Consider the following 27,401-nt stretch of genomic DNA (forward strand, 5'->3'; position numbering starts at 1 on the left):
CTCCAGCGTCTTCGTCCGTACCCTGCACATGATGCAAATTTTCAACCAGGCTCAGTGCTAGATCGTAGACACAGAAAATGGGGGTTTCAACAGCACACCTCTCGTTAGAATATCAAATTCCTGTTATTAATCAATGTAGCTACATTAGACCCGAACTTAGAGACAATGACAAAAATTGTTTTTATATAAAGGGATCCAAAACGTGCGATGGTCTTGATATTCTTTTATTCAAAAATACTTCATTAAAAGTTCCCAGCACACGGCTTGCCGACACGTGTTTCGTCTTACAAATACTTTTTCAAGGCTGGAAATATTAAAATACGTACCAATCATTTATATTTTTTTTATTATGTTTCCAATTCAATTTATTTATTATGTTTTGGCTCTCAAAAGAGGGCCACATAAAAGTGTACAAACTTCAACACACAGCGAATACATTTCAGAAAAGAAGAAAAAAGCAAACACAAAACATATACCGTTTGAGAAACCTAGGATAAATACAGTACTGACATGTGAACCAAAACTACAAAAAGTCGGAACGTCAAAACATCTCACGAAACATATTAATAAATAGCTAGGAAACCTTTAAAAAAGTTAAAAATATGAAAGCAGAACATTTCATTGGGAGGACAATAAAGTGCAGAGAGAAAGCCATTCAATGTGACAATGCCCAGACGAAGACAGATAGCTTTTAACCATTTAAAGCGCAATTTACGAAGCGCAGGGCAGATCAATAACACATGCATACAATCCTGAATATTCACTTTACATAAATTGCACAGAGGAGATGAACCATACCATTTAGATAACAATCGATTAAGAGGTATTAAATCGTAGCGTAGAAGAAACCAAAATCTACGTATACCATGCGGTAGGGTCCATAAAACATAGGGTTGAGGTTGTTTCAACTGATAAGAGTCAAGGAGAAGATCTACATTCCTTTTTTCACAAATTGATTTTTTATCAGATAGAAAACATAGGTCCCATGAGGCTGCTTTCAAAACCAACTTTAACTGTAATGGAGAGTACAGGAAAAGAGTAGTTTCATCTAAATTTAATAGAGTTACAGCTTTTCTAAAATTACAAACAAGTTGAGAGAACTCATTAAAATTACCCAACAATTCAATTCTGAGGAGAGCTCTCATTGTCCCTACTTCTGCACTAGCGAGGCAAGCCACCCATCTTACAAGAGCACATAATCCCTGGACCCAACTACTCCTAAGACCAAAGTCGAGCCTACAGGCTGCCAGAGAGCACGCAGTATTTAAGGAAGTAAGAGATCTTAGGAGCTTCCCCTCAATCTTATGGCAAAAGTCCCATTTCTTCACCTCGATAAGTTCAATACCATACAGTATTGTAGCGGGGATTTTGGATCTATACACTTCCAATAAACTCGGAAAGTGCCGTTTCCCCGTTGCATGGTATAGGGAATTTAAACCTTTGCCATGGGCAATAGCTTTGCGTGAACAATGCTCTATATGGAGCTTCTCACTCAAGTTAGCTGTAACAATTTTCCCTAAAAACGTGTAGGACTTTACCACCTCAAGTTTTTGATCCCCAATAGACCAACCATAATCTACAGATCGGCACCTCTTCCTGCCAGCTATACACATGACTTTACTTTTGGTAATGTTAATCTTCATGGCATGGGCTACCGCAAAAGAATGCAGAGCATGAAGCCGATTGGCTAATCCCTTAGGAGTTAAGTCAAGGATGAGGACATCATCGGCATACATCAGGCAAGAAATCGGTGCCCCCCCCACCACCGGGGCAATGCCCTCTCTGGCAGCCAAGGCGGCGGGTAAGTCTGCCGTATATAAGGAGAACAAAAGGGGAGCCAATAAACAGCCTTGTTTAAGGCCATTCGAAGTTAAAATTGTATCAGATGACCCCCTTTCGCCCCCCAACAAGACCCTGCACCAGGTCTCTGTATGTAAAGCCTTCACCAACTCCAACAAATAGAGTGGGAGCCCAAGCGCTGCCAATTTTCTCCACAGCGTTCCACGATCAACTTTGTCGAACGCTGTGGAAAAGTCAATAAAGGCGGCATACACAACCCCTCCTCTCACCTGAACATACTTATCTGTAACCACATGAAGGGCTGTGAGGTTATCTAACGTACCGTGGTTCCTACGGAAACCGGTCTGTTCTATTGGCAAAATATTATTCTCCCCAACCCACTCGGAGAGGGATTTTAGAAGACATTTCGCAAAAACCTTTCCGATAGAGTCGAGGAGAGCAATCAGACGGTAGTTACTAGGACTATCCCTAGTACCCTTCTTAAAAATAGGGACCAAGATACTTCCCCTCCAAGAGGCAGGTACCATTTTAGACAAAAAACAGGCTCTATACAGAGGATACAAGATTTTACTCCACCTTGCAGGATCAGATTTCAAAACCGTCATTGGGAGTTCATCAGGGCCCATTGCCCCTGAGACACGCATGTTTTTTATAGCCATCTCGATTTCTTTTCCAGCGGGATAATTAATAAGACCCACAGGAGTGGCACCGCTGTCAGTATCATTACTAATGATAGCACCGATGGCAATATCATCAATTAGACTCCCATTCCCTGAATAAAGATCCCGAATATAGGTAGTCCATACCTCTTCCGCTATAGGGATAGGAGATGGGCTTACTCTAGAGCCGCACCCCCTACCGATTATTGCCCAAAATTCTCTGATCCTGCCATGCACAACTGCTTCCCTCAAGCTAATCGATACCTTATCCTCCCGTTCCTTTTTTATTTTTTGCCGGAGTCTACTTCTCTTTCTTTTTAGCCTGGAAATGTCTTTTCCGCGTTCCATGACTCTGTCTAGATATTGTTCACGGACTAATTTGTTTATTTCCCTATTCAGGCTACGCAAGATGCTGGGGACCACCACTCCGTTTTTGGGTCGGGGAGTTTTTTTTGCATAAGAAATAATTTTTCGCATAAATTCTGCAAAGTAGACCATTTCATTCCCACGCCACTCATCTAAAACTACTAGGGTATCGGATAAAAAATCCTGCACCCCATTAATGGCTGAAGGATTCCAAAAGCACCTTCCAGAAGAAGCATGGAAGGCAGCATCACTGCCGGACATAGACCAAGGTGCGATTGTCGAAGGATTTAAAGAAATGGTTACAAACAATATGCTATGATCACTCAGAGAGGTAGCTATGACCTTAAGGTCCTGAATAGAAGGAAACAGACCGTAGTCTGCGATTACATAATCTAGGATAGAGGACCCAAAGGGAGACTTGTGAGTAAATTTTGCAGGCACATCCGACGGAAATCTCCCATTTAATATAAGTCCGTCGACGACCGCTAGTTCATTTAGCAAAATGTTCCCACGTTTATTTGTCACTAATTTATCAGGGAAGAGTGATTGAGGAATAAAATGTGCCTCTTCCTTAGGTTTATTCCTAAAATGTTCCAAACTAACATTGGAGATTTTGCAATTCAAGTCTCCCACAAGCATAATTTCCGGAGGAGATGGGACATTCTTGATTGAGGCAACATATTGAAATACCTGCTTTAATATCACATTAAAACACTCCTCAGGAGGAATATAAACATTCAAAATCACAATAGGGGACTTTATGCCGTTGTTAAACAGATTATCAATGGTTATAGCATGGAAAAATTTGCTAGGATCAATATAATGGGAAAATCTCCATTGCATTTTGTTTGATAGTAGACAAGCAATACCCCCCCTAGCATGACCTTTCTTAGAAGGAACAGCAGGCACTTCCAGGGCATAGTAGTCCTTAGAAACCTTCAACGTATTAATACACCACGTTTCCTGTAAACAGATCACGTCAGCTCCCAGACAATATAAAAAATCAAATTTCTCTGGGCTACTGTGAATCCCTGCCGCGTTCCAGGAAATGATATTTAATGAGGTGTTAAAGATGTTGAAACAATCTGGGATTATCTTTAGTTTTAGTAGATAAGGCACTTTGCAGCCAGTTCCACCGATTATTGTCCTCTAAAATAGAGAAATTCTGAGTCAGCGGAAGTGGCTTCACTTGGGAGACCGAGTGTTTTCCCTTGGATACCCAAATCCTCAGGTCTCTAAGGGGAGAGGCTGCACCATTTTGCTCCTCTCCTCTGAATACCTCCCCAGAAAACAGGTTTATATTACCAAGCTTGAAAATCGGAAGAATATCATTACCTGTACGTTGAAAGTTCTCAGCTTGCTGCAATATCAAATTTACAATGATAGGTGAATAGAATTTAACCCTTATACTCGTTACCTTAACTTCACCAAATAGGGAAACTAACTCAATGTCCCTAGTTTGGATATGACGGAGACTTTCTATCTCACTAAAACGCTTAAGGAGCCAAGCTCTATTTAAGGGCAAGTCCCCGTCAAAAAGGGGTAAGAAGTCTAACTCAAGAGTTTCCACTGGAGCTTTTAAAGCTGTTAAGGGGCAATCCAGAAAATGGCGATCTCCCCTCTCAGAAACTACTAAGAAAGGAGAGGCCAAAGGATTAAGAGCCCCCGATTGATATTGATTTGAACCTCCAGTCGCTGTCGGTAGAGAGCGACTAGGGAGGGGACCCCCCATTTGTGGAATACCTTCCAAAGATGTTGACGGACACAATTCACTTTCTACCTTGAAAAAAGTAGAAATGGGGGGGTTCACTTCCATATCAATATCCGCATTTGCGGGTATAGAAGAAGGATCTAAAACGATCACTTCATTCTCCAGTGTGGTCAGAGAATTTTGAAAAATTATCCGACGCTGCCTTTTCTTCTTGTATTTTCTTATTGGTTTCTTTTTATTCCCCTTATTATTTCTGAGTTTACCATTTTTTTCCTTTACCTCCTGTTTATCATTGATAGGTTCTTTGTTATTTTCAGACGTGAAGATGGGAAAAAGATCTTGAGCTACTTTAAGGCCAGATGTGGATTTATCTTCCTCCACAATCTCAAGAACTGAGTTGTTAATACAGTTGGGCACTGCAGTTTGGGGCATAGCTACAGTGTGTGATATCAGGACCGATGACCCCGCTTTCTTGTCAGAATCCACTGGAGCCACATTTATTTCCCTCGATGACAAGCTATGTTCAATCATAGGGGGGGAACACTTCTTGTTTCAGGTGACTTTTGTAACAAGGACTTCAGTATTTGGGTAACAGACTCCAAAATACAATCCGAGTTACCAACAAATTTCCCTAAGAGAGATAAAATAGAGGCTAGTAATTGTTCCAACGCAATCATAGATTCAGAAATTGGTTTTTCACATGCTACCCCTGACCGGCAGATACCGGATAGGTCAAGACCCGGGGGCCCAGAAGCGATTAACAAATCGGACATATCCTGACCATTCGACGAGGGGGTACTGCTGTACAACAATAGTCCAGATGGAGTAGGACCCCCCGAAGATTTAATAGGGGCCAGAGACTCCACTTTCCCTGTACTAACATAACGGCCGCAAAGATCAAAGTCAATGGATAGTGGTGACGAGTCTCCACCCAACTGATCCTTCGGCGGGGTTTGAGACGCAGATGGTAGATTAGATGGTAAATGAGTGAGTTCCCTCTCAAGTACTGGGAAGGCGAACTCACTCTCATCATTCCCTTCCGAAAGGACACGGGGAGGAGACACCACTGGCACAGACTGTTGTAGTACAGGCTGCACGAGAGAGGGCAGCGGGGATGTAGTGGCTTGAATATGGACCCCTAGAGCCATGGCACAGGAACCTTTTTGTGTAGATAAATTAGCGGTCTTGGGGGAGGGCAAATCCCAAAACTCAGAGAGTTGGCATTGGCCCTTCAAAGGGGGGTTATTTACAGATTTATTTCTAGTGCGATTAATATCTTTGTTTACACCAGATGTACCACCCACTTCCCTACCAGACCGCAATTTCTTAGACATCTTCTAAACAAATGTATCCACAAAATAATCTTATAAAAGTAAAATTCCTCCGGAAGAGTAAAACACACAATAATATGGTCCTCCTAAAATAAGAAATATAGTCCGGGAGATGCAACAATGACTGCCCGACAATTAAAGCCGAGGAAGTTGCAGAACAGTCTCAATAAAAGGTTACTTCCTCCAACAGTCAAGCGTATTTCCCATAGGTGTATGAACACAGAATGTAAATCACTATCGATGAAAATAACCGGGCCCAGCCCAGCCTACCTCGGCCACTGAGGGCCACAGAGGGCCCGCCCTTGTCCCGGGCTTCTCCCGGCGCCCTCCCGCGCGCTCCCGCGCAGCGGGGCCCTTCGACTGCTATTAAGCTATTAGAGCTAAGGGGGGAGGAGCCGGCAGGGAGAGCGCCCCAGCTGGTGTCAATTTGGGGAGGTTGCTGGCGCTCCTGGGACAGGTAGTCCTGCGCCAGCAACAGCTCGCAGCCCTGCTTCCCTCTCTCGCCCTCGTTCAGGCTGTAAGTCCGCCTTCCTCGCAGCGGGACCCGCGGAGCGGGTACCGCAAGCAGTGGGTTGAAGAAAGGTTGAAAGAAAAGGCTCTGCAGATTATGGCAACAGCGTCAAGGCAGTAATAAATCCACCGGTGAGTTGAGGGTGGAAGGCTTTTCAGTGCAGCAAATGCGAGGGAGGAGCCGGCAGGGAGAGCGCCCCAGCTGGTGTCAATTTGGGGAGGTTGCTGGCGCTCCTGGGACAGGTAGTCCTGCGCCAGCAACAGCTCGCAGCCCTGCTTCCCTCTCTCGCCCTCGTTCAGGCTGTAAGTCCGCCTTCCTCGCAGCGGGACCCGCGGAGCGGGTACCGCAAGCAGTGGGTTGAAGAAAGGTTGAAAGAAAAGGCTCTGCAGATTATGGCAACAGCGTCAAGGCAGTAATAAATCCACCGGTGAGTTGAGGGTGGAAGGCTTTTCAGTGCAGCAAATGCGAGGGAGGAGCCGGCAGGGAGAGCGCCCCAGCTGGTGTCAATTTGGGGAGGTTGCTGGCGCACCTGGGACAGGTAGTCCTGCGCCAGCAACAGCTCGCAGCCCTGCTTCCCTCTCTCGCCCTCGTTCAGGCTGTAAGTCCGCCTTCCTCGCAGCGGGACCCGCGGAGCGGGTACCGCAAGCAGTGGGTTGAAGAAAGGTTGAAAGAAAAGGCTCTGCAGATTATGGCAACAGCGTCAAGGCAGTAATAAATCCACCGGTGAGTTGAGGGTGGAAGGCTTTTCAGTGCAGCAAATGCGAGGGAGGAGCCGGCAGGGAGAGCGCCCCAGCTGGTGTCAATTTGGGGAGGTTGCTGGCGCTCCTGGGACAGGTAGTCCTGCGCCAGCAACAGCTCGCAGCCCTGCTTCCCTCTCTCGCCCTCGTTCAGGCTGTAAGTCCGCCTTCCTCGCAGCGGGACCCGCGGAGCGGGTACCGCAAGCAGTGGGTTGAAGAAAGGTTGAAAGAAAAGGCTCTGCAGATTATGGCAACAGCGTCAAGGCAGTAATAAATCCACCGGTGAGTTGAGGGTGGAAGGCTTTTCAGTGCAGCAAATGCGAGGGAGGAGCCGGCAGGGAGAGCGCCCCAGCTGGTGTCAATTTGGGGAGGTTGCTGGCGCTCCTGGGACAGGTAGTCCTGCGCCAGCAACAGCTCGCAGCCCTGCTTCCCTCTCTCGCCCTCGTTCAGGCTGTAAGTCCGCCTTCCTCGCAGCGGGACCCGCGGAGCGGGTACCGCAAGCAGTGGGTTGAAGAAAGGTTGAAAGAAAAGGCTCTGCAGATTATGGCAACAGCGTCAAGGCAGTAATAAATCCACCGGTGAGTTGAGGGTGGAAGGCTTTTCCGTGCAGCAAATGCGAGGGAGGAGCCGGCAGGGAGAGCGCCCCAGCTGGTGTCAATTTGGGGAGGTTGCTGGCGCTCCTGGGACAGGTAGTCCTGCGCCAGCAACAGCTCGCAGCCCTGCTTCCCTCTCTCGCCCTCGTTCAGGCTGTAAGTCCGCCTTCCTCGCAGCGGGACCCGCGGAGCGGGTACCGCAAGCAGTGGGTTGAAGAAAGGTTGAAAGAAAAGGCTCTGCAGATTATGGCAACAGCGTCAAGGCAGTAATAAATCCACCGGTGAGTTGAGGGTGGAAGGCTTTTCAGTGCAGCAAATGCGAGGGAGGAGCCGGCAGGGAGAGCGCCCCAGCTGGTGTCAATTTGGGAGGTTGCTGGCGCTCCTGGGACAGGTAGTCCTGCGCCAGCAACAGCCCGCAGCCCTGCCTCCCTCCCTCGCCCTCGCTCAGGCTGCAAGTCCGCCTTCCTCGCAGCGGGACCCGCGGAGCGGGCACCGCAAGCAGTGGGCTGAAGAAAGGCTGAAAGAAAAGGCTCTGCAGACCATGGCAACAGCGTCAAGGCAGTAATAAATCATTTATATGTACAAAAGGAAATACAAAAAATACAAACAACACATATATATTTACAGTATTACAAAAGATATTGTATTAATTTAAATAGCATAGATAGACAAATGTATATGAGACATAACAAAAACTCATTGTTCAAAACGAACATATCAATCATCTTTATCTTCTACTGAGGGAGAACTTTAGTGAGAAACTAAACAAAGATATTTCCTTTACATCATCTCCAAAGAAAGAACTGCGATGAAAACATACAGAAAGTCTCGTGAAAAAGATATGGGTGCAAGAAAAAATGAATAGTTGAAAGTGAGAGTGAGAGAACAAAACAAAAATCAGATGTACCCAAGTATACCAAAATCTGTGCAAGGAAATATAGTCCCAAGTAATTGACAACAAAAAAAGGGGGATGAATACACAACCCACCAGCGAAACTATAAGTCATGTATGTCCAAGTGTCCGGATGATTAGGTTCGATCTCCAATGTCACATAGGTGGCGTAAGAGGTCACCATGCAGTCGCAATCTATAGGGCAACCTAAAATTGAAGGCATATGAAATGTCAAAATAGCAGTGCCCCAGACAAATATGTACACGTGAACCTAATCCACAGATGTATATCAGTTTCCATACATCAAATACGATTTATGGGCAGGTAATTATAGGAGAAAGGAAGAAATGCACGTCCTAAATTCTAACATGATGGATAGATTACTTGCTGTAACATCGTAAAAAAGATACAATGAACATGAGTATAGATGAGTTGGCTCCACTCCTTGGCACAGAAAACATTCTGGTATATATAAAATTCAATATGAGATGAGACCATGGAGGAGATCATATAGGTCTAAGATTCAAATACTGTATCCCTCTCACTTGGAAATGGATTGTATAGTCATCTACAGTTAGACCACTAGTTTGGTGTTAAATAATACACTCACCAGTAAAAAATCATATATTGTGTAATCCAGTCCACGGTCCCGAAATGTAAGTGGGCGATAAGCAGCGAGTGCAGGAGATGTCACCTAAAAATATGAATTGAGTTATCCTGAGCACATATCAATTTAAGTGTTACACATCATCCTTATTCCGACAGAGAAGTGGACTAAACGATGGTGCCCCAGTTTAGAATATATTCATATTCAATAATACGAAGGTGTTGATTAAACACCGTCACGTGAAATCACAGTTAAACACGCTCAAAAGACAGATAGTCAAATATGTTACCTGTGATAAACTCTTGGTGCAGTCACCAAATATAAGCAGCCACGAAAGGTGAATATTATGTCCCACAATTCAATAGGTCATGACCGTGATACGTCTCGACCTATGGGTAAAATTACATCATACGAAATGATGCTACACACAATGAACAAAAGTAGACTGTTGTGAACACAGATAGATGTATTCACGTGCCCTCCTAGCCCCTGTACCACAAAGGGATGACCTGCCTGAAGTATCGCTCACCTTATATAAGTTGATGTCCGTGCACTGGTAAGACCCTCCGTATCCAACAGTGATGTGGACTAAACGATAATGCCCCAGTTTGGAATATATTCCTATTCAATGATACGAAGATATTAATTAAACGCTGTCACGTGAACTGACAATTGAACACACTTTAATAGACAAATATTCAAATATGTTACCTGTACTAAACTCCTAATGGGGTCGCCAAATATAATCAGCCACCAAAAAGAAGTGATGTGTCCCACAATTCAATTGGTCATGACAGTAATATGTCTCGACCTATGGATATAATACAACATACAACATAATACTACACACAATGAACAGAAACAGAGTGTTGTGAGTACCAAAAGATATATTAGCGTGCCGACTGAAAAAAAAAGAAACAAGCATTTACAATGCAACGGTCTCGCCTTTGCAAAAGTTAGCGCTTTTGGCATTGTAAATGACAAATGTTTTATTTATGTGTTGGTTTTGGAAACAGATAAATAAATGGCATTGTCATGAGCAGTAGAGAGTGAGTAGTAGAGAGTGAGTAGTAGAGAGAGTAGTAGAGAGAGTAATAGTGAGTAGTAGAGAGAGTAGTAGTGAGTAGTAGAGAGTGAGTAGAGAGTAGTAAGTGAGTAGTAGAGTGTGTAGTAGAGAGTAGTGAGTGTGTAGTAGAGAGTAGTGAGTGTGTAGTAGAGACTAGTGAGTGTGTAGTAGAGAGTGTGTAGTAGAGAGTGTGTAGTAGAGAGTGTGTAGTAGAGAGTGTGTAGTAGAGAGTGTGTAGTAGAGAGTGTGTAGTAGAGAGTGAGCAGTAGAGACTAGTGAGTGTGTAGTAGAGTGGTGAGTGTGTAGTAGAGTGGTGAGTGTGTAGTAGAGTGTGTAGTAGAGTGTGTAGGAGAATGTGTAGTAGGGAGTGTAGTAGAGTGTGTAGTAGAGAGTGTGTAGTAGAGAGTAGTGAGTGTGTAGTAGAGAGTGTGTAATACAGAATGTGAAGTAGAGAGATTGAAGTAGAGAGATTGAAGTAGAGAGATTGAGGTAGAGAGATTGAATTAGAGAGATTGAGGTAGAGAGATTGAAGTAGAGAGTGTGGAGTAGAGAGTGTGGAGTAGAGAGTGGAGAGTCTGTAGTAGAGTGTAGTAGAAAGTAGTGAGTGTGTAGTAGAGTAGTAGAGAATGTGTAGTAGAGTAGTAGAGAGTAGTAGAGGGTGTGTAGTAGAGTGTGTAGTAGAGCGTGTGTGTAGCAGAGTGTGTAGTAGAGTGTAGTAGAGTGTGTAGTGTAGAGTGTGTAGTAGAGAGTGTGTAATGTAGAGTGTGTAATGTAGAGTGTGTAATGTAGAGTGTGTAGTAGAGTGTGTAGTAGAGTGTGTAGTAGAGTGTGTAGTAGAGTGTGTAGTAGAGAGTGTAGTAAGTAGTGACTGTAGTAGATAGTGTGTAGTAGAGAGTGTCTAGTATAGAGTGTGTCGAAGAGAGTAGTGGCTGTAGTAGTGAGTGTGTAGTGAGTGTGTAGTAGAGTGTGTAGTAGAGAGTAGTGACTGTAGTAGAGAGTGTGTAGTAGTGTGTAGTAGAGAGTAGTGACTGTAGTAGAGTGTGTAGTACAGTGTGTAGTAGAGAGTAGTGACTGTAGTAGATAGTGTGTAGTAGAGAGTGTCTAGTATAGAGTGTGTCGAAGAGAGTAGTGGCTGTAGTAGTGAGTGTGTAGTGAGTGTGTAGTAGAGAGTAGTGACTGTAGTAGAGAGTAGGTAGTAGTGTGTAGTAGAGAGTAGTGACTGTAGTAGAGTGTGTAGTACAGTGTGTAGTAGAGAGTAGCGACTGTAGTAGAGAGTGTGTTGTAGAGTGTGTAGTAGAGAGTGTGTAGTAGAGTGTGTAGTAGAGAGTAGAGTGCGTAGCAGAGAGTAGTGACTGTAGTAGAGAGTGTGTAGTAGAGTGTGTAGTAGAGAGTGTGTAGTAGAGTGTAGTAGAGAGTAGAGTGCGTAGCAGAGAGTAGTGACTGTAGTAGAGAGTGTGTAGCAGAATGTGTAGTAGAGAGTAGTGACTGTAGTAGGGAGTGTGTAGTAGAGAGTAGTGACTGTAGTAGAGAGTGTGTAGTAGAGAGTGTGTAGTAGAGAGTGTGCAGTGATTTGAGTTTTACATCAAATTAAAAACGGGAACGGAACAAACTCATCCTATACATTATTGTGGTAGGTGCCCACGCATATAGGGTTAAATGATGCGTTAGATGCCACAGGTCCCACCAACACGCTTCCTTTATGATAGGAGAATGCCCAACATCGCGGAGATTTGCTCTCTGCTCTTCCCGGATATTTGTATTTTCAAATGTATAATGTTATCCTGCTAAACGAAGACGATGCTCAAACTATAAAAGAAGAGGGTTTCACAGATATGTTAGTCCTTCCGGGCAAACGAAATGACCCAAAGAAAGATCAAGTGACAGTTTAGAGCTCCAAGTGAGTCTTAATAAAATCAGTGTCTGGAACGCATAGCATCAAAAAACGAGCGGGGCATCAAACTGCAGTGTCATTCAATCAAAGCTTCAAGGCTTCTGAGCGCTAGCCGAGAATTATTTTTTGTGAAGCACTAATCACTGTGGAAGGTGCCCCTGCTATCCCAGATGTGAGAAGTCAGTCTGATATGAAAATAAGCAGTATTTGGAATGAATGTATTTGGCAGGGGGAAGGTGGGGCGGCGCAAGACCGTACTGACGAGTGAACAGGAGCCATTTTGTACCGAGTGATTCTGCCTGTGTGCATGTAGACAAACCAGGCAGCAGCATGAGCATGTGATTCGGTAAAATAACAAGCATTTACAATGCAATGGTTTTGCCTTTGTTAAAGTTAGAGCTATTGGCATTGCTCTTGACACTCTGAAGCTCCACTCTGCATTCTGAAGCTCCACTCTGCACTCTGAAGCTCCACTCTGCACTCTGAAGCTCCACTCTGAAGCTCCACTCTGAAGCTCCACTCTGAAGCTCCACTCTGAAGCTGCACTCTGAAGCTCCACTCTGCACTCTGAAGCTCCACTCTGAATCTGCACTCTGAATCTGCACTCTGCACTATGAAGCTCCACTCTGAAGCTCCACTCTGCACTCTGAAGCTCCACTCTGAAGCTCCACTCTGAAGCTCCACTCTGAAGCTCCACTCTGAAGCTCCACTCTGAAGCTCCACTCTGCACTCTGAAGCTCCACTCTGAAGCTCCACTCTGCACTCTGAAGCTCCACTCTGAAGCTCCACTCCACTCTGAAGCTCCACTCCACTCTGAAGCTCCACTCCACTCTGAAGCTCCACTCCGAAGCTCCACTCTGAAGCTCCACTCTGAAGCTCCACTCTGAAGCTCCACTCTGAAGCTCCACTCTGAATCTGCACTCTGAATCTGCACTCTGAATCTGCACTCTGAAGCTCCACTCTGAATCTGCACTCTGAAGCTCCACTCTGAAGCTCCACTCTGAAGCTCCACTCTGAAGCTCCACTCTGAAGCTCCACTCTGAAGCTCCACTCTGAAGCTCCACTCTGCACTCTGAAGCTCCACTCTGAAGCTCCACTCTGCACTCTGAAGCTCCACTCTGAAGCTCCACTCTGCACTCTGAAGCTCCACTCTGAAGCTCCACTCCACTCTGAAGCTCCACTCCGAAGCTCCACTCTGAAGCTCCACTCTGAATCTGCACTCTGAATCTGCACTCTGAATCTGCACTCTGAAGCTCCACTCTGAAGCTCCACTCTGAAGCTCCACTCTGAAGCTCCACTCTGAAGCTCCACTCTGAAGCTCCACTCTGAAGCTCCACTCTGCACTCTGAAGCTCCACTCTGAAGCTCCACTCTGCACTCTGAAGCTCCACTCTGAAGCTCCACTCTGCACTCTGAAGCTCCACTCTGAAGCTCCACTCCACTCTGAAGCTCCACTCCACTCTGAAGCTCCACTCCGAAGCTCCACTCTGAAGCTCCACTCTGAAGCTCCACTCTGAATCTGCACTCTGAATCTGCACTCTGAATCTGCACTCTGAAGCTCCACTCTGAAGCTCCACTCTGAAGCTCCACTCTGAAGCTCCACTCTGAAGCTCCACTCTGAAGCTCCACTCTGAAGCTCCACTCTGAAGCTCCACTCTGCACTCTGAAGCTCCACTCTGAAGCTCCACTCTGAAGCTCCACTCTGAAGCTCCACTCTGAAGCTGCACTCTGAAGCTCCACTCTGAAGCTCCACTCTGAAGCTCCACTCTGCACTCTGAAGCTCCACTCTGAAGCTACGCTCTGAAGCTCCACTCTGAAGCTCCACTCTGAAGCTCCACTCTGAAGCTCCACTCTGAAGCTCCACTCTGAAGCTCCACTCTGAAGCTCCACTCTGAAGCTCCACTCTGCACTCTGAAGCTCCACTCTGAAGCTCCACTCTGCACTCTGAAGCTCCACTCTGAATCTGCACTCTGAAGCTCCACTCTGCACTCTGAAGCTCCACTCTGAAGCTCCACTCTGAAGCTCCACTCTGCACTCTGAAGCTCCACTCTGAAGCTCCACTCTGCACTCTGAAGCTCCACTCTGAATCTGCACTCTGAAGCTCCACTCTGCACTCTGAAGCTCCACTCTGAATCTGCACTCTGAAGCTCCACTCTGAACTCTGAAGCTCCACTCTGAAGCTCCACTCTGCACTCTGAAGCTCCACTCTGAAGCTCCACTCTGCACTCTGAAGCTCCACTCTGCACTCTGAAGCTCCACTCTGAAGCTCCGCTCTGAAGCTCCACTCTGAAGCTCCACTCTGAAGCTCCACTCTGCACTCTGAAGCTCCACTCTGAAGCTCCACTCTGCACTCTGAAGCTCCACTCTGAAGCTCCACTCTGCACTCTGAAGCTCCACTCTGAAGCTCCACTCTGCAGTCTGAAGCTCCACTCTGAATCTGCACTCTGAATCTGCACTCTGAAGCTCCACTCTGCACTCTGAAGCTCCACTCTGAAGCTCCACTCTGCACTCTGAAGCTCCACTCTGCACTCTGAAGCTCCACTCTGCACTCTGAAGCTCCACTCTGCACTCTGAAGCTCCACTCTGAAGCTCCACTCTGCACTCTGAAGCTCCACTCTGCACTCTGAAGCTCCACTCTGCACTCTGAAGCTCCACTCTGAAGCTCCACTCTGCACTCTGAAGCTCCACTCTGAAGCTCCACTCTGCACTCTGAAGCTCCACTCTGAAGCTCCGCTCTGAAGCTCCACTCTGAAGCTCCACTCTGAAGCTCCACTCTGAAGCTCCACTCTGAAGCTCCACTCTGAAGCTCCACTCTGAAGCTCCACTCTGAAGCTCCACTCTGCACTCTGAAGCTCCACTCTGAAGCTCCACTCTGCACTCTGAAGCTCCACTCTGAAGCTCCACTCTGCACTCTGAAGCTCCACTCTGAAGCTCCACTCTGCACTCTGAAGCTCCACTCTGAAGCTCCACTCTGCACTCTGAAGCTCCACTCTGAATCTGCACTCTGAATCTGCACTCTGAATCTGCACTCTGAATCTGCACTCTGAAGCTCCACTCTGCACTCTGAAGCTCCACTCTGCACTCTGAAGCTCCACTCTGAAGCTCCACTCTGAAGCTCCACTCTGCACTCTGAAGCTCCACTCTGAAGCTCCACTCTGCACTTTGAAGCTCCACTCTGAAGCTCCACTCTGCACTCTGAAGCTCCACTCTGAAGCTCCACTCTGAAGCTCCACTCTGAAGCTGCACTCTGAAGCTCCACTCTGCACTCTGAAGCTCCACTCTGCACTCTGAAGCTCCACTCTGCACTCTGAAGCTCCACTCTGCACTCTGAAGCTCCACTCTGCACTCTGAAGCTCCACTTTGCACTCTGAAGCTCCACTCTGAAGCTCCACTCTGAAGCTCCACTCTGAAGCTCCACTCTGCACTCTGAAGCTCCACTCTGCACTCTGAAGCTCCACTCTGCACTCTGAAGCTGCACTCTGAAGCTCCACTCTGAAGCTCCACTCTGCACTCTGAAGCTCCACTCTGAAGCTCCACTCTGCACTCTGAAGCTCCACTCTGAAGCTCCACTCTGCACTCTGAAGCTCCACTCTGCACTCTGAAGCTCCACTCTGCACTCTGAAGCTCCACTCTGAAGCTCCACTCTGCACTCTGAAGCTCCACTCTGAAGCTCCACTCTGCACTCTGAAGCTCCACTCTGAAGCTCCGCTCTGAAGCTCCACTCTGAAGCTCCACTCTGAAGCTCCGCTCTGAAGCTCCACTCTGAAGCTCCACTCTGAAGCTCCACTCTGAAGCTCCACTCTGAAGCTCCACTCTGAAGCTCCACTCTGAAGCTCCACTCTGCACTCTGAAGCTCCACTCTGAAGCTCCACTCTGCACTCTGAAGCTCCACTCTGAAGCTCCACTCTGCACTCTGAAGCTCCACTCTGAAGCTCCACTCTGCACTCTGAAGCTCCACTCTGAAGCTCCACTCTGCACTCTGAAGCTCCACTCTGAATCTGCACTCTGAATCTGCACTCTGAATCTGCACTCTGAATCTGCACTCTGAATCTGCACTCTGAATCTGCACTCTGAAGCTCCACTCTGCACTCTGAAGCTCCACTCTGCACTCTGAAGCTCCACTCTGAAGCTCCACTCTGAAGCTCCACTCTGCACTCTGAAGCTCCACTCTGAAGCTCCACTCTGCACTTTGAAGCTCCACTCTGAAGCTCCACTCTGCACTCTGAAGCTCCACTCTGAAGCTCCACTCTGAAGCTCCACTCTGAAGCTGCACTCTGAAGCTCCACTCTGCACTCTGAAGCTCCACTCTGCACTCTGAAGCTCCACTCTGCACTCTGAAGCTCCACTCTGCACTCTGAAGCTCCACTCTGCACTCTGAAGCTCCACTTTGCACTCTGAAGCTCCACTCTGAAGCTCCACTCTAAAGCTCCACTCTGAAGCTCCACTCTGCACTCTGAAGCTCCACTCTGCACTCTGAAGCTGCACTCTGAAGCTCCACTCTGAAGCTCCACTCTGCACTCTGAAGCTCCACTCTGAAGCTCCACTCTGCACTCTGAAGCTCCACTCTGAAGCTCCACTCTGCACTCTGAAGCTCCACTCTGAAGCTCCACTCTGAAGCTCCACTCTGAAGCTCCACTCTGAAGCTCCACTCTGAAGCTCCACTCTCCACTCTGAAGCTCCACTCTGCACTCTGAAGCTCCACTCTGAAGCTCCACTCTGAAGCTCCACTCTGAAGCTCCACTCTGAAGCTCCACTCTGAAGCTCCACTCTGCACTCTGAAGCTCCACTCTGCACTCTGAAGCTGCACTCTGAAGCTCCACTCTGCACTCTGAAGCTCCACTCTGCACTCTGAAGCTCCACTTTGCACTCTGAAGCTCCACTCTGAAGCTCCACTCTGAAGCTCCACTCTGCACTCTGAAGCTCCACTCTGCACTCTGAAGCTCCACTCTGCACTCTGAAGCTCCACTCTGAAGCTCCACTCTGAAGCTCCACTCTGAAGCTCCACTCTGAAGCTCCACTCTGAAGCTCCACTCTGAAGCTCCACTCTGCACTCTGAAGCTCCACTCTGAAGCTCCACTCTGCACTCTGAAGCTCCACTCTGAAGCTCCACTCTGCACTCTGAAGCTCCACTCTGAAGCTCCACTCTGAAGCTCCACTCTGAAGCTCCACTCTGAAGCTCCACTCTGAAGCTCCACTCTGCACTCTGAAGCTCCACTCTGAAGCTCCACTCTGAAGCTCCACTCTGAAGCTCCACTCTGCACTCTGAAGCTCCACTCTGAAGCTCCACTCTGAAGCTCCACTCTGCACTCTGAAGCTCCACTCGGAAGCTCCACTCTGAAGCTCCACTCTGAAGCTCCACTCTGAAGCTCCACTCGGAAGCTCCACTCGGAAGCTCCACTCTGAAGCTCCACTCTGAAGCTCCACTCGGAAGCTCCACTCGGAAGCTCCACTCGGAAGGGGCAAAGATCGGAGCATCACGGAACTAAAACAAATATAAACAAGGCAGTGAGTGCAGCACCGCCTTAGCAGTGGGATAGCAGCCTTGATAACATCGGAGCAGCCCCTGCGCCCGGCCTCAAAACAATAAAGGCAACTCTAGAATGCAGATTTACCTGTATCCCGCAAGTGATGTACGCAGATGGGAAAGAAACAAATAGCAACCTTGGAGAGCTGGCGGGGCAGGCAAACACAGCATCGGGAGACGCAATATAAATAAAATAACAGCTAGTATCAAATTATACAAAAGCCCAACGTAACGAATTGCTCAAAAAAGTCAAACATCATGTGTACATGAAGACGCAATATAAATAAAAATAAAAAAACAGCCACCAACAGATTAAAGAAAAGCCCCTCCATAGCGGATCGGTAAATAAACTCCAAACGCATCTGTTTATGCAGCATCACACAACCCACATGCCCGTAATATTAAACAAAAAAGTCCAGAGGCAATAATTATCAAGAAATAAAGATTATTTCAAAGTTACCTTGGCGGGGCTTGCTGGGCTTGCTTGTGTGCTTCCCAGAGAGACAGGAGATTGGGAAACGCGCACGCGCGGCCGGCGCCGATCGCTTTCCAGAGCGTGCGCGTGACATCTCCTGTCTCCTGGGAAGCATAGCCGATGACTATAGTATCGCGCCTGCGCGATGCGCATATGGCTTCGCCATATGCATCGCAGGCGCGAGACCTAAAAAAAAGGGGGGGGGGGCTTATCTTGCCCACACACGACTAACTGGTAGGTGCATGAACAAAGTCTGTCCCCATGTGGGCATAGCATAGCCGATATATCAGCAGCGGTGACTATCTTATAAGCCAGGTAACAACTCACATCACGCCATGAAATTACGTTTCTAAATGCACAAGTCCACCTACCCCCCATTGTTTGGTGGAAAATTATATGCATTGTCATCCTTGGGATGTTCTGGATTGACATCCTCATCTAAAGGGTATGTATGTGGCTCTGGTACGTCATCCCCCCACCTAAATAATACTTCTCCCCCCGTACAATAAAGTCCCACGGGTCCTTCAACTCACCTAGTCCATAGTGATATTCAGAGCGACGTGATAACCCTCTTAACCGACCTAGAACGCCGAAACGAAAAAGCGCGAAGAACGCCGGTTTAAGTATGTTCTCCTAATCTCGCCATACATGTGAAATGATAGTAGAAATAGACGAGGCAACATCCTAATAGGGAAACTTCATCCGCACTGGCGGCCATCTTACTAGTACCTCATAGTGAAAGAATTGATATTGATATGCAAAGAGTGGAAACATATAGAATTGCGAGGAATATTACTAGATGATACTGTTGAAGATACTGCAATATGTGAAATGTGAAAAAGATAACTAGCATGGTTTGTAATCTTCTTAGTAACTTGTAAGTCACACACTCCCGACAGTCAATGGCGATACGATCATTCTATAATGCGCACATCAACACATGATATAATTCAGTTTACCAGAGTATATTGGTGTTGAGGCTTAAAAAAGCTACTCGGTTAGGTCAGAGGTCTAAGCAGACAAACAAAAAAACACCATTAGGTAACCTGGTGAGAGGTGAATAGTATGTGGTCATTTGTAGAAGGTAGTGGGGACAGCAAAGCTGAAGAGCAACCAAAAAGTGCTAGTTCTTAATTTGAGATCTGGATTGGGCCACTGAGTTCTCCCATAAGAGTGCCAAAAATGCTAGTTTATAATTTGAGATTTAGATTGGACCACTCAGTTCTCCCATAAGAGAGCACAGTTGGCAACCTGAAATTGAGTTGGCACTGATAGCGTATAATTTATTTCCCCACTCGTTATATTTCTTCCCCTTAAATTGGGATCATGACCACAGAGTTCACAAGATAGTTACATGATACATTCCTATACATATGTTGATTTTTAATTTTTTTTATTTTTTATTGTTCCATATTCCCAAGGGAGTCTGAGATGATGTTATCTATGGGCATTCTTACCTTAGCTTTTTATCTCAGTCCCGAAGGAATACATGTAGCTCCCGATCTGTGTTGAGGCCCATATCCACTGCCCTAAGTTTGATCAGCCACTTTGCTTCCACTCTTCGGAGTGCAGCAGTTCTGTCACCACCCCGTGGGTTTGTATCAACCAAAGCGACTCCATGAAATTTGATCGCTAAGATTTCCATCCCTGCATGAGCGGTGTTGTAGTGTATTGCAAGCGGATAGTTGATGTTATGATTTCTGATCGCTCTCACATGCTCTTGAATCCTCTCCTTGAGAGGTTGTATCGTACTACCCACGTAGATTTGATTGCATTGACAGATAATGCAATAAACCACACATTTTGTATTACAGTTGATAAAGTCATGTATGTGGTGTATTTGTTTTGTGTTGTAACAAAACGTTTTTTTCCTGTCTTCAGCAAATTGACAAACGTTACACTTGGTGCAGTTATAAAAACCCTCCGGTTTTTGAGGTAACCAGGTGTTGGAGTTGGAAGTAGCTGTCCCTATGACAATGGACAGACTTAACAGATTACGCAAGGTCGTCCCCGTCTTGTAAATAACACGGGGCTTGTTGGCAGTGTAGCTGTCCAAGTCATGGTTAGGTTTTAACAGATGCCACTGCTTTCTCAAGATACCATATATTTGTGAACTATTAGAGTTGTATTGGGTGATAAATGCAACCCTATCATTGCGCTGGTTCCGGAACCTACTACTTGTGCCCTTGATACTACCACGGCTACCTTTGACAACGAAGGTGCAGAAAAGACTCCCTGGGTGGAAAGAGGGGCTGAGACTTGTAACCACTTGGAGGAGAATAGCAACCCCAGACCCACAGACCCCGGACTTAGTGGTTGAAAGCTTTTTCTCTGTCTCAGATGGGTCTATGTCTGGTACAGAAAATGAATTTATTAGCTCTACAGAAAGTAGTAAATCTGAAGAGAATAAATCCGACCCCACAACTAGAACCATTCAACAAAAAAAAGGCTTGGAGTAAAAGACATAGCCAGTTGAAGTGGGACTACTCTGATCCATATGGGTCACTTCTCTTGGGGGCCCCCAATCTTCAACCTGAGGTGAGCCCACAGCTAACTATCGGAAATCTGACTGAGCCCTCGTTGACCTCTATTTTTTACTCTATTAAACAGTTCCAAGTAGACGTAAGATCAGATAGTCTTGCCGCCAAGGGAGCGTCTAAAAAACTTCAAGGCGGTATCAGGAAACTAAATAAGATCTGCACTGATATCGGCGACCAGGTCTCAATGGTCGAAGCTCGGACAGAGGCCCTGGAAACAGAAGTATCTCAAGTAAAGGAACAAGGCGTTTACCATGCGGCCTGTCTCACTGACTTAATATCTAAGTTAGAGGAGCAGGAAAATAGGTTACGGAGAAAGAACCTGAGGCTGCTGGGGATACCTGAAGGCGTTGAGGGTGAGGACCCCAGAGGGTATATGGTCAAGCTGCTCCGGGTCGCCTTTCCGTCACAAACTAGCTGGAACTGGGATCAGGAGGTCCAAAGGGCACATCATTTTCCTTTTAACCTGAAGCAGAGGCGAGATGACAATAACTTTGGAAATGAGAAACCTAGGGTATTTTTAGTTTTTGGGGGGAATTTTCTTTTGAGACAGCTGGTGTATGACCAGGCTAGGCCTAATTCCCAAAAAGAAGTTGACGGAATGAACCATTTTTTCCAAGCCAGACTTTTGCCACGCAACAGTCGAGCTGCATTGATACTGCCCCCCCCCCGACTATTATCGGACCATAATCCATTTATTTTAAACCTAGAGGGATGGGTCGATAGGGGACCAAGTTCGAACTGGACATTTGAAAAAGCACTTCTATACGACAATAGTTATCGAGAACATATGATGGGTTGGATCCAAGAGTTTCTGGACATAACTATCGGGACAGCACCAATAATGGTGGTATGGGACACATTAAAGGCAGGTATAAGGGGGGAGACACTCCGATTTTCCATTAGAAGGAACAAAAAGGAGAAGATACAGGTTAATCTCTTACAAAAGCAGATGATAGATGCTGAAAAAAAAATGAATATAGGCTGTCCAGGCAGGAATAGGAATAGAAGAAGCACAGACAATGGTAACTGTTACAAAAGCAGAGATGGGGACCATTTTAGCAGAGAGAATAGCTGCAAAGTGGGCATCCTCTCGAGAAAAACTTTATGAAAGGAGCAAGCTCATTGGCCATCAACTGGCTATTTCCACTAGGCAACAGGTAACTGCAAATGCAATCTACTCAAGACAAACAGACTCTGAAGGGATAACCAGTGACCCTATCAAAATAGAGGCGGCTTTTAGGGAATTTTACGAGAAGCTATATCTTGAAGAGACGGTAGGGTCTATAGAATATAGAGAAATTGAGATTAGCGATTACCTAGAGACAACACCGATAGCCGAACTCAATAGCGATAATCACGATCTAATGGAAATTTCTCAAGTCTGGGAGGAAATTGCAACTGCATTAGCAAGTCTTCCGGATGGTAAAGCCTCTGGAACGGATAGCATTCCGGTAGAATTTTATAAAGTTTTTTAGCAGCAAATAAAAGATCTTTTCACTGACGTAGTAGTTTCTATCTTTGACGGGGCCTTTCCACCGAGTTCTTGGTCAACCGCAAAAATTGTAATATTTCCCAAAAAAGATAAATCACCCCTGGAGAGGTCATCATACAGACCTATAACCCTTATCAATATTGATTCTAAAATATTTTCTAAAGTCATTGCCTCTAGACTATCCTTAAATATTGAACAACTAGTCTCGAGCTGGCAGCATGGGTTCATCCCGAAAAAGGGCACCGCCGTACCATCACTTTATTTGACGCCGCAAAAGTGACAGGAGACCCGATTTCATTAATCCTCCTGGACGCCGAAAAAGCGTTTAATGGGGTCTCCTGGCAATGTTTATGTCTGTCTTGCGGCTGATTGGCTTTGGCCCCAGGATAGTCCAGGCATTACAGGCACTATATCAAAACCCTACAGCTAGAATATTAATTAATGGACATTTGTCAAAACAGATAAGGATATCACGAGGGACGAGGCAAGGGTGTCCCTGTTCCCCATTACTCTTTGCCCTGTATATTGACCCTCTGATTAAAATAATCAAATTGAATAGGTTTGGCACGAACACAAAGATTATGACTTATGCCGATGGCTTGGCCATAATAACACCGGAACCTAAATCGGCCATTAGGGCTCTGGAACAAGAATCCCAAGAATTCGGAATGATATCTGGATATGCCCTTAACTAAGCAAAAATGCAGATTGTCATAAATGATAAAATAACTTGGGCTGACGACAGAATCACTAAGAAAGCCAAATATTTAGGGGTCAAAATAGTTTCAGATCTAGACCTAATAGTTAAAGAAAATCTGACCCCGTTAGCAGCTGACATGAAGAAGTCACTCCGAAAAATCAATAACTTACATCTGACAATAGTAGGGGATGTAATATTTTTAAAATGACTTATTTTCCCAAGTAACTTTATTTCTTTAGGACAATCCCGCTAGATTTTAATAACAATATGCTACGAATTTTTTAACACATTTTTTCCCAATTTATCTGAGCCTACTCACAACCGAAAAGGGCTTTTAATCTACTTTCTCTACCTAGAGACAGAGGAGGGTGGGCTCTTCCCAATTTAAAACTATATTATTGGGCTGCCGCTCTGCAATACAGCTCTGAGTTATTGCAAGATGATTGCATCCTACATCCTTCAGGACTGCCTTCTCCTTACATTTTACTTTTAGGGGAAAGTGTTAGGGGTTGCCTCTGGCGTCAGTTGGAACTCGGCGACTACAAGCGGGTCAGATTTAAAACTTGGATGAGTGCCTATAGGATTTTTTCTAACATTCGCAAATTGCTTGGACTGGCTAGATTAAACTATTATACCCTTATCAGAAATACTTATCTTTAAAAATACATACCTTCAAAAGTGGTATCAGGCTGGTGTTTTTAAATTGGGGGATTTGATTACCCCTGATGGTATTTGGCCATTTGAAGCTCTTAAAACCCGTTATAAACTGAGCAACGATCAGATATTTCAGTATCACGCTATTGCCAGATATTTAACAAATAAGATTGGGGGTCTAATAGGGTTAGCAAGGATAGACCTCCTAGATAAACTGCTCCACGGATAGGAAGTATTTATTTTATGCTAAATGAACGACGACCTGATGACACAAGTAAAATAGATGCAAAATGACAATTGAAACTAAACGCTCGACCTAACACCTTCTGTGCATCTTTAAGTTTTGCACACACATATTTATCGTCACCTAAATTGCAAGCACACTTTTATATAACAGGATATTTTCTATACATAACTCCTAGCAGGATTGCTAAATGGGGTACGGGCAGAGGAACAACTTGCCTGAGGTGTGCCGAGTATAGCGCAGATTCTGTGCATATGTTTGCTACATGTTCAAAACTAGAACCATTATTGAAATGAGTGCAGCAGTTTTTAAGTGGAGTTTTACTACTAGACATTCAACTTACACCAACCACTATTATGTTAGGACTGTATGATACTATTGATCAGAAAAAAGGGGGTGCATTAGTGTTTGTCGCAATAACTATCCTTAGGATCTGCATTGCTACATACTGGAAAGATCTGATCCCTCCTTCTTTTGGCCAATGGCAAACTAGGCTGTTAGCTACCTACATGTTAGAGAAGGCTATCTATGCTAGAAAAGGCAGACATGCAACAAAAAAAAAAAGGGGAATAGTGATCTGGGACCCCCTGACTAGATGGCTTAACCCCTTTCACGCAGGGCTTATTCCCCTGCGGTGCGGGGGGGGGGAGGGGGCCGTGTGCTGCGCCGCGGTGCTCGTGACAAGCCCAGCTCGTCATGCTGCACAGTGCAGCTGTGCTCATTACGAGCTGAGCTCGTCACGACTCTGCCCACTCCCGTAGAACGCCCGCACAGGAAGGGAAGTAGCCTGCGTGGGAAGTCCGCGGCCGTTATGAAGGGCTCAGCTCGTCATGAGCACAGCTCCACTGTGCCTCATGACGAGCTGAGCTCGTCATAAGCACGCAAGAGGTTAATACAGGAACTAAAGTAATTGTTTTGTGATATTATGATGTTACTATGTCTTCCTCTTTCCCTATCTTTTTCCCGCCCTCCTCCTTTCTTGGGCCCACCCCCTCCTCTCCTCTTTCCCTCTGGCGCCCCCCCCTCCCCTCTTGCTCTCTGCCCTTTTTGTTAACACAGCCCTTTTTTCCAAACAGGATTTTTTTGTTTAAATAGTGTTAAACTGATTTTTTTTTTTTATTATCCGGTTGACTCCCACTGCTTATAAACATAACATTTATTGTTAATATTTATGGACCTGGGGAGGGGGGTGGGGGGGACTATGTCTGGTGAATAATAATTTGACTTTGTATTCTATTGTAAAGTTTAAAATTTAAAAAAATAAAAACATTTAGTATTTCTGCATTTTTTCCCAGACAACATGTGACTGTCATATAGTGCCTACTAAGAAGTAAGCTGCTTCAAGGTCTTTGTGTAACTTCAGGTAATAGGTGAGTACATGTGATTACTTAATTTTTTAGTCTCTAAGAGCATATGTTTTGTCCAGCTTTTATGTTGTCTGTATTTTCTTTTCCAAGCAACACAGGACCTCCATCTTGAAGTGTCTGTAAACCAAATATTTGTTTAGTTCTCTTAAGTTTATGACAGGTCTCCAACCTTTGTGTTTCTTTTTTACAAGAAAGAGTGTACTTATAAATCTTAAAGTTTCTAATGGGACCTCCATTATGTCTCCTTTCTGAAGCATAGAGGAGATCTGCTTCTCTATTATTTTTTGTTGCTCTGGAGAGTAAGGCATGGCTCTTTGGAAAGAAGTTTGTAAAGGTATTTGAGTCCAATCATAAACGATTTAAAAAGTAAACCTTTTGGCTTTTGCGAGGGTTCTTTATTGTACAATGCATACTGTGAACAGAGTCGCCCCATGGTGTCCAGGTAAGGTTAGGTTATCGGAGGGTGCGCAAGGGCGGGCACAAATGGAGCTTTGAAGTTGAGGCTGAGGGAAGTGAGTTTCTCACAGTGCCTGATGGTGGGGCATAAAGGGTAAAGGAGTTCAAACTTCATGTTTATCCAATGCTTGGCCTCTCTGCAGGACACACAGAAAGACGGTCACATATGTGCCAATTGTAATTACTGTTTTATATAAAAGTGCAATAAGGAGGTACACAGCTGTTGAAATATTCACAGAGCCAAAGGAAAAGAAAATGTCTTTACAAATGAGAGAGTAAATGGATCAGATTATGATAAAAGGGGGAAACGCAAAATAGTACTCCTTAGAGGATCTCCACCTTGAAGTGGGTGAGGGGCTGGCGTGTCTCAGTGACCTGGAGAGCTTTGAAGGCAGGAGCTTAGTCTCCTGACAGGGTTGCCCAAGCCGGCCAGGTCAAAGGGTAGAGGCCAGAAATTCACTGGTCCTCCAGTTTGGGGGTTGGGCACAAAGCAAACAACCTTGTCTCATAAAAAAGCATTTGTTACGGAAATAGAAGCAAGAACCTCTAAATATTTTTGGTAGGAGGGACTTCCAGAGTCTCTGAATGATACGTGTATGAGTGACATAATAGACAGTAGTAGTAAAAGGAAAGTACTGACAGGATAATGGAGTTTCCGAGTGCCAAGTGCAAGACCAGAACAGACTATTTATAACACAGAATGCTGGTTCAAGTAACATCTGAAATGGACACTGCAACCTTCACACACTAAGGGTCAGTGTAGGAAAGTGGAATATTATGTGGCATGGCTGGATAGCCTTACCATGAAATATTATAACAATACCCAAAGGTGGTCCTTGGATTTACACTAAAAAATCCTTAGCTCAGTCCTAGTAGAGTGGCAAAGAGCAGTCAGGCTTTACTAGAGGAACATGTGTTAAGCATTGAAGAGTACCAACATGGACGATAAGTAATTGACACGACGTGAGAGAAATGCGACACCAATTTATAAAAACAGAGTGTATTTTTTATTTTAGTCTAGACCACATAACAAACGGAATAGCATACATATAACCGGAGTTTTCGATTTTTGAAGCAATATTAAATCGGTGCATGAAAAATACATGGAAAAGATAACATTGCAGTCAATGGGAAAAACCACAAGTGACAATTGGTCACTCTCAAGTCGAGGTGCGTAGTACCCCTGCAGGGTAAAGGTGATGTGGGTCCCAGGACCTAGCCACGACAGTCAGTTCACCTTTACCTGACATGTGGAGCCCAGATGCAGGTTGTCCTGGCTGTCCGTGGTGCTGAACGGGAGCCATGGGAGAACTGCTTTTACCACTGAAACAATACTGAGGGGGAAGAATATGCAAAGGGACAACAACGCAGAGGTTGCACACTTTGGTCACAGGTCGGTTGGAGTTACCTCTTGATACAGCATTGAGTAAAGGGGTCGGTTGCCAGACTGGTAGCCAACAAGCCTTGGTAGCGGTTAATACGGCAAAAACGTTCTGGAACTTCACTGGGTCCGGGCGAGTGAGGTAGCAGCCTGAGACTTCAAGTCAAGGGAGACTACAACTCCCACAATGCACTGGACCACCTGGATGTAGGCGATCCCATGGAGGGTCCGAAGACCAGCCATTGGATCAGGGCCGGACTGTCCGCAGCGGGCGTTTCCCCGTCAGGCTGGGGGCCGGTTTGCAGCAGTGAGGGCCGGAGTGCCGCAATATCGGAACCCAGTAACAAAAGCAGCAGTGCTTCACACTTAAATACCCTCCCATACCCACCTCCCCCTCTCGGGGAG

At 45.7% G+C, this 27,401-nt stretch overlaps 2 long non-coding RNA genes across 3 annotated transcripts in view; one reads left to right on the top strand and one right to left on the bottom strand.

Annotated features, from left to right (window-relative positions):
• The window catches only part of LOC144798705 (uncharacterized), a 148,031-nt gene extending 122,878 nt beyond the window's left edge, over positions 1-25,153 (top strand). Inside the window, exon 3 of the long non-coding RNA XR_013603621.1 lies at positions 25,088-25,153. This is a non-coding gene — a long non-coding RNA (uncharacterized LOC144798705). The remainder of the gene's footprint in view (positions 1-25,087) is intronic.
• LOC144798704 (uncharacterized) overlaps positions 1-27,401 on the bottom strand; it is a 61,311-nt gene that overhangs the window by 23,120 nt on the left and 10,790 nt on the right. Inside the window, exons 2-4 of one of the 2 annotated variants that reach the window (XR_013603620.1) lie at positions 9,737-9,828; positions 9,211-9,294; positions 8,720-8,807 (exon numbers count right to left, since the gene is read on the bottom strand). This is a non-coding gene — a long non-coding RNA (uncharacterized LOC144798704). Of the gene's footprint in view, positions 1-8,719; positions 8,808-9,210; positions 9,295-9,736; positions 9,829-27,401 lie in introns of those variants that run through there. The other variant, XR_013603619.1, reaches the window with a different exon arrangement.

The sequence above is a fragment of the Lissotriton helveticus genome, chromosome 12, assembly GCF_964261635.1.
Source record: "Lissotriton helveticus chromosome 12, aLisHel1.1, whole genome shotgun sequence".
In the NCBI taxonomy this organism is placed as follows: Eukaryota; Metazoa; Chordata; class Amphibia; order Caudata; family Salamandridae; genus Lissotriton; species Lissotriton helveticus.